Consider the following 8328-nt stretch of genomic DNA (forward strand, 5'->3'; position numbering starts at 1 on the left):
GCCCTGTAAACAATTATTAGAAACTTGGAAAATAGTAGATACTCCTTTATGCGATATATGCAATGTTAAAAAAGAATTATGAACATTTCTTTATCACCTGCAAACATTTCAAAATGTTTTGGGAAAGTATTAAATTATTTCTTAATCAACTCAAAATTGGATATAACATTTTAGCTTAGAAAACCTAATACTTGGTTATAAAATAACTGATGGAAAGTATTAGGCAATTAAGTTTTTTATAACAGTAGTATTGTTTACAATGTAGTATAAATAAAGCGTACTACTTATAAATAGAAAAGAAAAAGAAGTAAATGTGTTCGCTATATTTAAGTACATTTCTGTCAATATTAAATGAGCAATGAAACAAGAAATAAGCTTTACTACAGAAAATTGCAAGTATTTAAAACAACTATACTTTTCCTTCTTAGCTAAAACTCGTATAACTGTTTAACCATATGCTAAAGTGACACTAAAGTCAAAATCAATAGGTATATACTCACAAATTGTGAAATTCAATCCCAACAGCATGTTTTTGTTAAATTAATATTACATAGGACGATCTATAAGTAACTTAAAGATATACGGCATAACACCTGACGGATTTTAGTTGGGTTAAATACTTTTTTTTAAAGAAAAACTAAATTATACTTTAAAAAAGGACAAAGAAATGATCTTACGCTGTGTCTTTCCAGTTTACTTATGCCGAAAATGCCATTCAAAATTGATATAAAATTCTCCTCTTTCGTTTGAGCAAAAGCTACCGTGATGCACATGATATGGCGTCATGAACGTTAGATTATATTGTTTTCGATACAACCTTTTTTTAATGATTCCGCATGCTGGAAAAGACAATAATCAAGATACAATGTAGAAGGCTTACAACTTACGCTTAACGGAAACAAATATAATCAATATAGATTCCAGGTTAAACATTGTGTCACACAAAACACTCATCAGTGACACTCCAATCAATGTAATTTAAAATGCCAAATAAAGAACGTGGTTAGAGAGAGCATTGAGGACTCCAATTTCCGAAATACAACTAAATTAATCTTTTCCTGGATTAGATAATCCTTAGTATTTCGAAAATTTCAAAATTTTGTGAACAGTTATCGATAATCATGAAGATCTCATTGATAATGCATGTCAACGCAGAGGTGGTGACTATTTGGCTGGTGAAACCTTCGGGGAGGAAACCATTACCAACAGTGGCATGAACCAGTCGTATTCAATAAACTCATCATAAATACCAAGATTGAAATTGCGCGTGTCGTCTACATAAGACTCATTAGTGACTTTTGGATCAATTAATAATAATAAAATAGTTATATCAAGTACGTTTTTCAGGAGCATTGGGGATCTAAAATCCAGAAAGGTTTTGTCAATTACAGCTAAGGTTATCTATTCCTCGAGCAGAAAATCCTTTTAATGATACTTCATGTCAACACAGAAGTCCTGACTACCGTGCTGGTGATACCATCGGTGAAAAAACTTCTGCACAGTCAATTGACTGAACAAAGTTTAATTGACTGCAAATAAAATGTCTGAACAGTACTAAGTCTACATTAATTTTATTAATGATTATATAATGTATTATATAAAAATAAGGAAATGTGGTATGGTTGCTATAAGACAACTACCCACCAAAGTTCAAATGAAGTGGATGTAAGCAAGTATAGGCAACCGTACGGCCTTCAACAATGAGAAACCCAAATACCGTATGATCGGCTATAAAAGGCTCCGACATGATACAATTTAATTGGGAAAACTAATGGCCTAATTTATAACAAAACAATTTACGAAAAACATATATCACAGGCATGAACCTGAAAATAAGTCTATGTGTTCAACACGCTACGTGTAAAATGTTTTAGTCATTATTTCAATTTCAAAATCACAATGAAGTCACGGTGAAAACAACCAAGTGATCTTCTGCGCTAAAACAGTTAAGATACTTTTGAAAGCCTTATTTAGATTTACCTTTTTTTCAATTTCTGGTCACTATGTAGCTCAATCATAACATATCCAAAAATTCAATCTTAAAAACTGTGATGTATCAATTAAATAAAAAACGCGTAAGGCTGTTGAATTAATTTTCTAAATTGAATGCAGTGATCGCAAGACGACACTTGCTTTTTTACATGGCAAAGATGAAAACGACAAGACGTGTTTACATAAAACAAGACTGTTAAAGTAGTTTACCGATCGTGAATTCTAACGAATCTATGAAAAGACAAATCAAGGCAACAAAATAAAAGCTGACGGAATCAGCTAGGAAACCTGTTAAAGAAATGTTTTGTAAGGAGCACACAACTGAAACACGTTTCACAACGGGTTTGTGACCATGAATAAGTATTTAATAACGTCACAATGCACTTAAAACAAATTTTAGCCTAAAAGCAAATCATAATGATGTGATAATAATTTCTGAGATTTGACTTGTGTTGTGAACTTTGAGTAATTCTTTACTTGGTTTACTTTATCAGTTCGACTGAATCATCGGATTCAGGCTCGATGAAACATTTGTCTTTGAAGTAAAATATTAATATAAAGTTATTACCATTTGTTGTTGCCTCGTAGCTGGAATATGGTGTAGTGATTATGTCGTTCTTATACGATGGCGAAGCTTTAGTACAGTTCAAAAGGGGTCTGTTCTCATTCTAACTGTCGTGAGTCATTGCTGAAAGATTAAAACAAATTATCCAAGTAGTATAGGTATTAACAAATTCAAAAATAAAAAAAAATTAAAAAAAATAGAAAAAAAAAATTTGAATCGACATATTATATATGTTGTCCCGTGATTTATCAACATCACCATTGATGCATTCAAGGTTGTCCAGGTTGACTTACATATACTCATAACAGTGGAACAGACTCATCAGTTATATAATTAGGTAAACCCCGGAAGACGTAGCTAATTTTGCTTCATAAATAGACGGTATCTTACTATTTATTTTATTTTTTTGCCAGTTTAATGATACAGTTTACTCGAAACAATTATCAAATTTAACGAAAACAGTTTAACATGTATTTCAATTACAAAACTTTAAAGTTTAAATTATCATTTTTTAAAACTTTACAATCTTATCGCAAAATATCTATATCGAACGATTCTTATATTATATCATATTTTTATTCACTAGATTGACTGCACTATAAATCTGATAATTGACTGTAAGACTTAATATCACCTTATTGCTCAGGCTTTAAAGAGCTGTTCAGTTCAAAAAGACCATTTCAGATCAAAATTGGTTTACTGGCGGTTGTAAGTTCTCGGTAGAACTAAAACGATCGATTAGTTTACACGATTAGTTCAAAAATGATAAATTGTCTTCGATAGAAATAAAAGTGTTTGAAGTAATCTGTAAAGGTAGTTTAAATTAGAAGTGGCAACAGTTGATGTAACTATTTCTCCAATTTTTAGCAATTTGACCCTTTCTGGACCCATTGTTTCAAAGAAATGAATCAACGTATGTTTGTCGATGATATCAGTAGATGATTGGCTAATTTAAAAGTTCATAAACTTTTATTAGCTATCTGGATTAATCGAAATGTGCTAACAGATGTTAGAGAATTTGACAACTTTATATTTGTATGACGAAAAAAACAGGAGCGTGGAAGGCACTCTAAGGGGATTTTTGTTTATTGAAAGTGGGCATTTGTTTGATAATCAGTATAGACACATAATCTAACATAGGTACTACTTAATTGTCGAATCTTTCCTATATCGATAGTTAAAATATCGAAGTTAAAGGTCCTGGCCTAATCTCGGACTTTCGATTGTAACATCCAATCATAAAGTGGTACCATTGTTAAAATCTTTATGAATCGTATTCTACTTGTTAAAAAAAGAAATAGTTCTTGACTGTGCTACTTCTATTCAAAATAATGCACGGTATATCGATTTAATAATATCGATATAAGCAAATTCCTGAGAAAGATTTCAAGACTAAAGCGCAATGACTAAAATTTCAATAAAAGTGAACAAAGTAAATACATATGAACTATAAGAACAATGAGTATTATGTTAGTTGATATATATTTATAAAATATTCCGTTTTTCACTTCACATTCTCATATTAGGGTTTGCATTATGAATTACTGTTATGCTTCACTTACTCATAAAGAAGATAACTTTTAAGTCCGAATTCAATAAGTATTAATTGTAGGATCAATACATACTGAAAGGCATTGACTATCTCAGCATCTCAGCAACATTGCGGTACTTCAGCATGCTGTTCATACTTTACTGACTTACGTTGGAATTTGATATATAGTTGGGTGTATAACGTTTAAATAATCAAGTATGTTTGAGATCGATAATCATTATCAAGGCAAATTTGATGGCAATGAAAAACATCTATAACAAATATTAAAGTCTACCATAAAGTCAAAATGTTGTGTGCTGACGCTATTGAAAAAACCCTGGGAAATGTGCACACAACATTTCAAGTACGCGATAATTTAACCAATTCCAAAGTTCTCGTGTCCTCACATTTATACATTTGAAAGCATTTTCCAAAAGTAATGATCTGTGGTGATCAAATAGTCGTAACAAATGGAAAAAAATGTCATACTCATTCATCAAAAGCGGATCCTAGTTCCCCATTCTTTTCATGTTTCTTATGTCATTAGCTCTCCCCGATTACCCAGAATGAATTCATCCTTAGCTTTCTTCCAATGTTTGAGTTTGATCATGCCTGATGAATATAGACCATGAATAATACTTGCAACGTTCCAAGTTATTTCGATAGTACCCATGTGGTTAACAAACATTAAGAATGAAATTCGGATGGCATAGTTTGTGATGTTTTATGTCATCACTAAATTAAAATTGGAAAATCGAACTTAGAAACCCGTGGTTGTTAGACATTTCACGTATGCACTCTTACCAGTGATTGTCTATACGATACAGTTTTGATCCCACGGTGACTTTTTTAACGAAAATGTGCAAACAAGCTATTTTTCACATAGTTAATTTAAATATAAGTAAAAATATACCTTCATGTGCTAAATTTAGAGATAAATGGGGTTGAAATTTTAGACATTAATTTAAAATTTAGGCGTCTTGTACATTTCTATCCTTTGGACATACATACTTAACTGTTTAAAAGATGACGCATGCGGATTTTTGTAAAACGATTTGGAATATCTCCTTTAAAAAAATATGCTCATAATTTGTGTAACAATTCTTTGAAAATAATTCATTTCCATTAAAATTTCATGATTTTAGTTTTTAACAAATAATCTTTATACAGTATCAAATCATTTGTCATTTTAAAAAAAGAGGGGTCCTTGTACTCGTTTTCAACTTAATGATTAAAATCTCTTGAACAATGCATTTGTTCCCGATAAGTCGCAGTTTGACGTCGCGAAAAATAACATATTACGTTAGCAACGCCAGTACCTTCCTTGTAACTGTATTGTATGCCCTTAAGTAACGTTAGTGTGATTTGTACACTTCAAAGGCGATTTGTAAGGTAATACGTTCGTAAGTTGTATGACGAAGGGATTTTTAAAGCAAAAGCAATACAGTGTGATATCCAAGTATGAATATTGCGTATTCAATTAAAATTGATACGTGGAGTCAGCTATACAAGAATTAAACTAAAAAGACAGCCACATCAGTTTTTAAGACTTGCTGCTTTTTCAAAAGTACAAAAACATACACAATACAGTTTCATTTTCAAAGATTAAAAAAATGTATAAGGGTCAATCAAATTTGTAAACCATATTTATCATGAAACGGAACTTTTTGCAGACAAAATTAATATATGGTGCTGCGGAAGGGTAAGCAGATACTGCTCCACATCCGTGGTGTTGCTGATGTAAGTACAAACCTGGTTATAAGTCTTATTCGGTAGGTATAATTCGGCAAAAGGGAACGGGATTGTAGTTACGACATTAGGAACATATCCGCCATCATTGCCAAAGTGGTGCGTCCATTTGACTTTGCAGGATAAACAAGTACGCAGCCACGTTTGGTCAGAATGCAGACTTTATATCCGATGCCCAATGTAGAGAGATTACAACGGTCTTTCACGTTAAGGAACATTGCAACAACTCTTTGAGGGGTCCGTATATGACTTCTGTCAAGGCAACATTTCCGTCCCTATCCAATATATCCTCAGCTTTGATTGGCAGTTCAAATTTCTCCGAACATAGTCCTTGATGGCCTCTATTACACTACCAATTGTATTTATTGTTAATTAGTTCACTTCCTGAACATGCATGACCTTTTTGCCACTGGAAGTTAAATAATCAACAATCAATCAGTCAATTACAGACTGTGATATGATGTTTCGCCAAAACAAAAAAATTAACGTAAGTAATAAAAATCTGCATTTTACGTTTATGTGTTCAAAACTTTATGATTAGTATAAACAAGTCCCTTAAGACGACCGCAAATTTATTTCTAATGCGTTTAAGCAGAAGCAACCAATGAAGTTAAATTATATTAAATGAAGAGAACTATAATAGTTCGTAACTTTGGATCCACTATGATCTTAAAATTTTTATTTTATCTGGCCTGATGAAATTTTTTTATTCGAGCGTCACAGATGATTCTTAGGTCTATCATTTTTCTTTAGAATTACACAACATGTTTGTGAATATCCGCCAAAAGACAGCGGAAAAAGACTGAATTAACCGCAAATTTGATATACTTTTTATTTTTGAATGAAAAATCAAGGGAAGTAGTTTAATCAAAAGAGCCGAAGTAACGTGGTTCAAATTATGTGAATAAAGTACCTAAGATTTCACTGGTAATAAGCGGATGGTCTTAGCGTAAAGTGTTGTGTTACTCTGATTATGATATGCAGACATTAAGTTAAAGAATTATCAAATATACACAGTTTTGATGTATTCGGGTTCAGTAAAAAAAAAACTGCAGGGACTACAATTTAGTAAACTTATCATACCAGTGATGCCCTTTCTTGTTGAAAATCATCCAGGATCATCAACTGTTGCGTAATTTTGTCGCCGTAAATCGGTAAATTAAAGTCAATTTGAAATGAAGATAAATCTTTCTTGCAGTTTGTCAAAACAAACAGACATAAAAGGTTAAACATGTTAAAATGTCAATAACAGGGGTACAGCAGTCAGCATTGTTTTATAATCTTAATCACTATAAAAACAAACAAATATATCAGTAAAGCAAAACAATATGGCATATAGATAAAGCACATAAGCAAAAATTAAAGACAAGATTACAAAAATGACAATTACACATTGGCGGGATGTATAAGTACCTAGCCACGCCTAAACGATATTCCCCAAAAAGGACTAAACAGTAAATGTTAATATTTTACGAAGACAACTCATAAAAGAACACTATAACACGTAATTAAGATGATAAACAACGTCAGTACCTAGAATCTATACTTCAAGACCATCATGTATTAATTGTGAAGTTGATACGGAACATTTAACAACAAGGTCTTGGTATCTTCTGATGAATTTTTTCGTAGAAAAAGGACGAGACGTTCTTTGACATAACCCTGGTTCATTAACTTTGTGCTCAGACACTGGTAAAGTTTGAGTAGCAGCAGGAAGCTCTTGAATATCGAATGAGTTCGGAAATGTATATCCCACATGCAAGCGAAGTTTGAAATCGTCTCGTTTGTCATACATTCTGATAACCGCTTAGGTCAAATTTGATTTCCCCCAGAATTTTGTAAGAATTTTGCTAAATTAAACAGAATGGAGGATCCAACTCTGAGATCCTCCCCCGGATGGATCTGTCGTCTGCGGGTTGGATCCCTCTTTCTGTATCTGTTATTGGATATTTTATTCCTTTATCTGTCAACTGCCATGTTTGCGTGATTGCAGAAAGTATTCAAAATCATAAAATATTCCTTAGTTTTAAAAAAATTCATCCTGTTCTGTGGCTTCATACTTTATAGTATTATTAAAGTATTCATTGTTTGTAACACCCCCTCCTTTTGAAAAAAAACAAAAAGCTAAACAAAACAAATATTAATTCACTATAACATTATATTAATTTTAAAATAAAAAAAAAAAAACTTAATACAATTTTTACCATTTATGCTGTTCAATGCAACACCCTGTATATAACCATACATTTACATATATATAAAAATTAGAAGATGTGGTATGATTGGCAATAAGACAACTCTCCACAAGAGACCAAATGACATAGAAATCAACCACTATAGGTCACCGTACGACCTTCAACAATGAGAAAAACCCATACCGCAGAGTCAGCTTTAAAAGGCCCCATGACACATGTAAAACAATTCAAACGAGAAAACATTGTACAAAATAATTAACAAAATATAAGGAATAGAAAAATGGGCAAACATTTTT

General features: G+C 31.9%; 1 protein-coding gene across 2 annotated transcripts in view; it reads right to left on the minus strand.

Moving 5' to 3' along the window:
• Positions 1 to 8328, minus strand: part of LOC127706394 (sulfotransferase 1B1-like) — a 262668-nt gene that overhangs the window by 224450 nt on the left and 29890 nt on the right. The window lies entirely within an intron of this gene.

This window comes from Mytilus californianus, unplaced genomic scaffold (genome assembly GCF_021869535.1).
Source record: "Mytilus californianus isolate M0D057914Y unplaced genomic scaffold, xbMytCali1.0.p SCAF_6, whole genome shotgun sequence".
Lineage (NCBI taxonomy): Eukaryota > Metazoa > Mollusca > Bivalvia > Mytilida > Mytilidae > Mytilus > Mytilus californianus.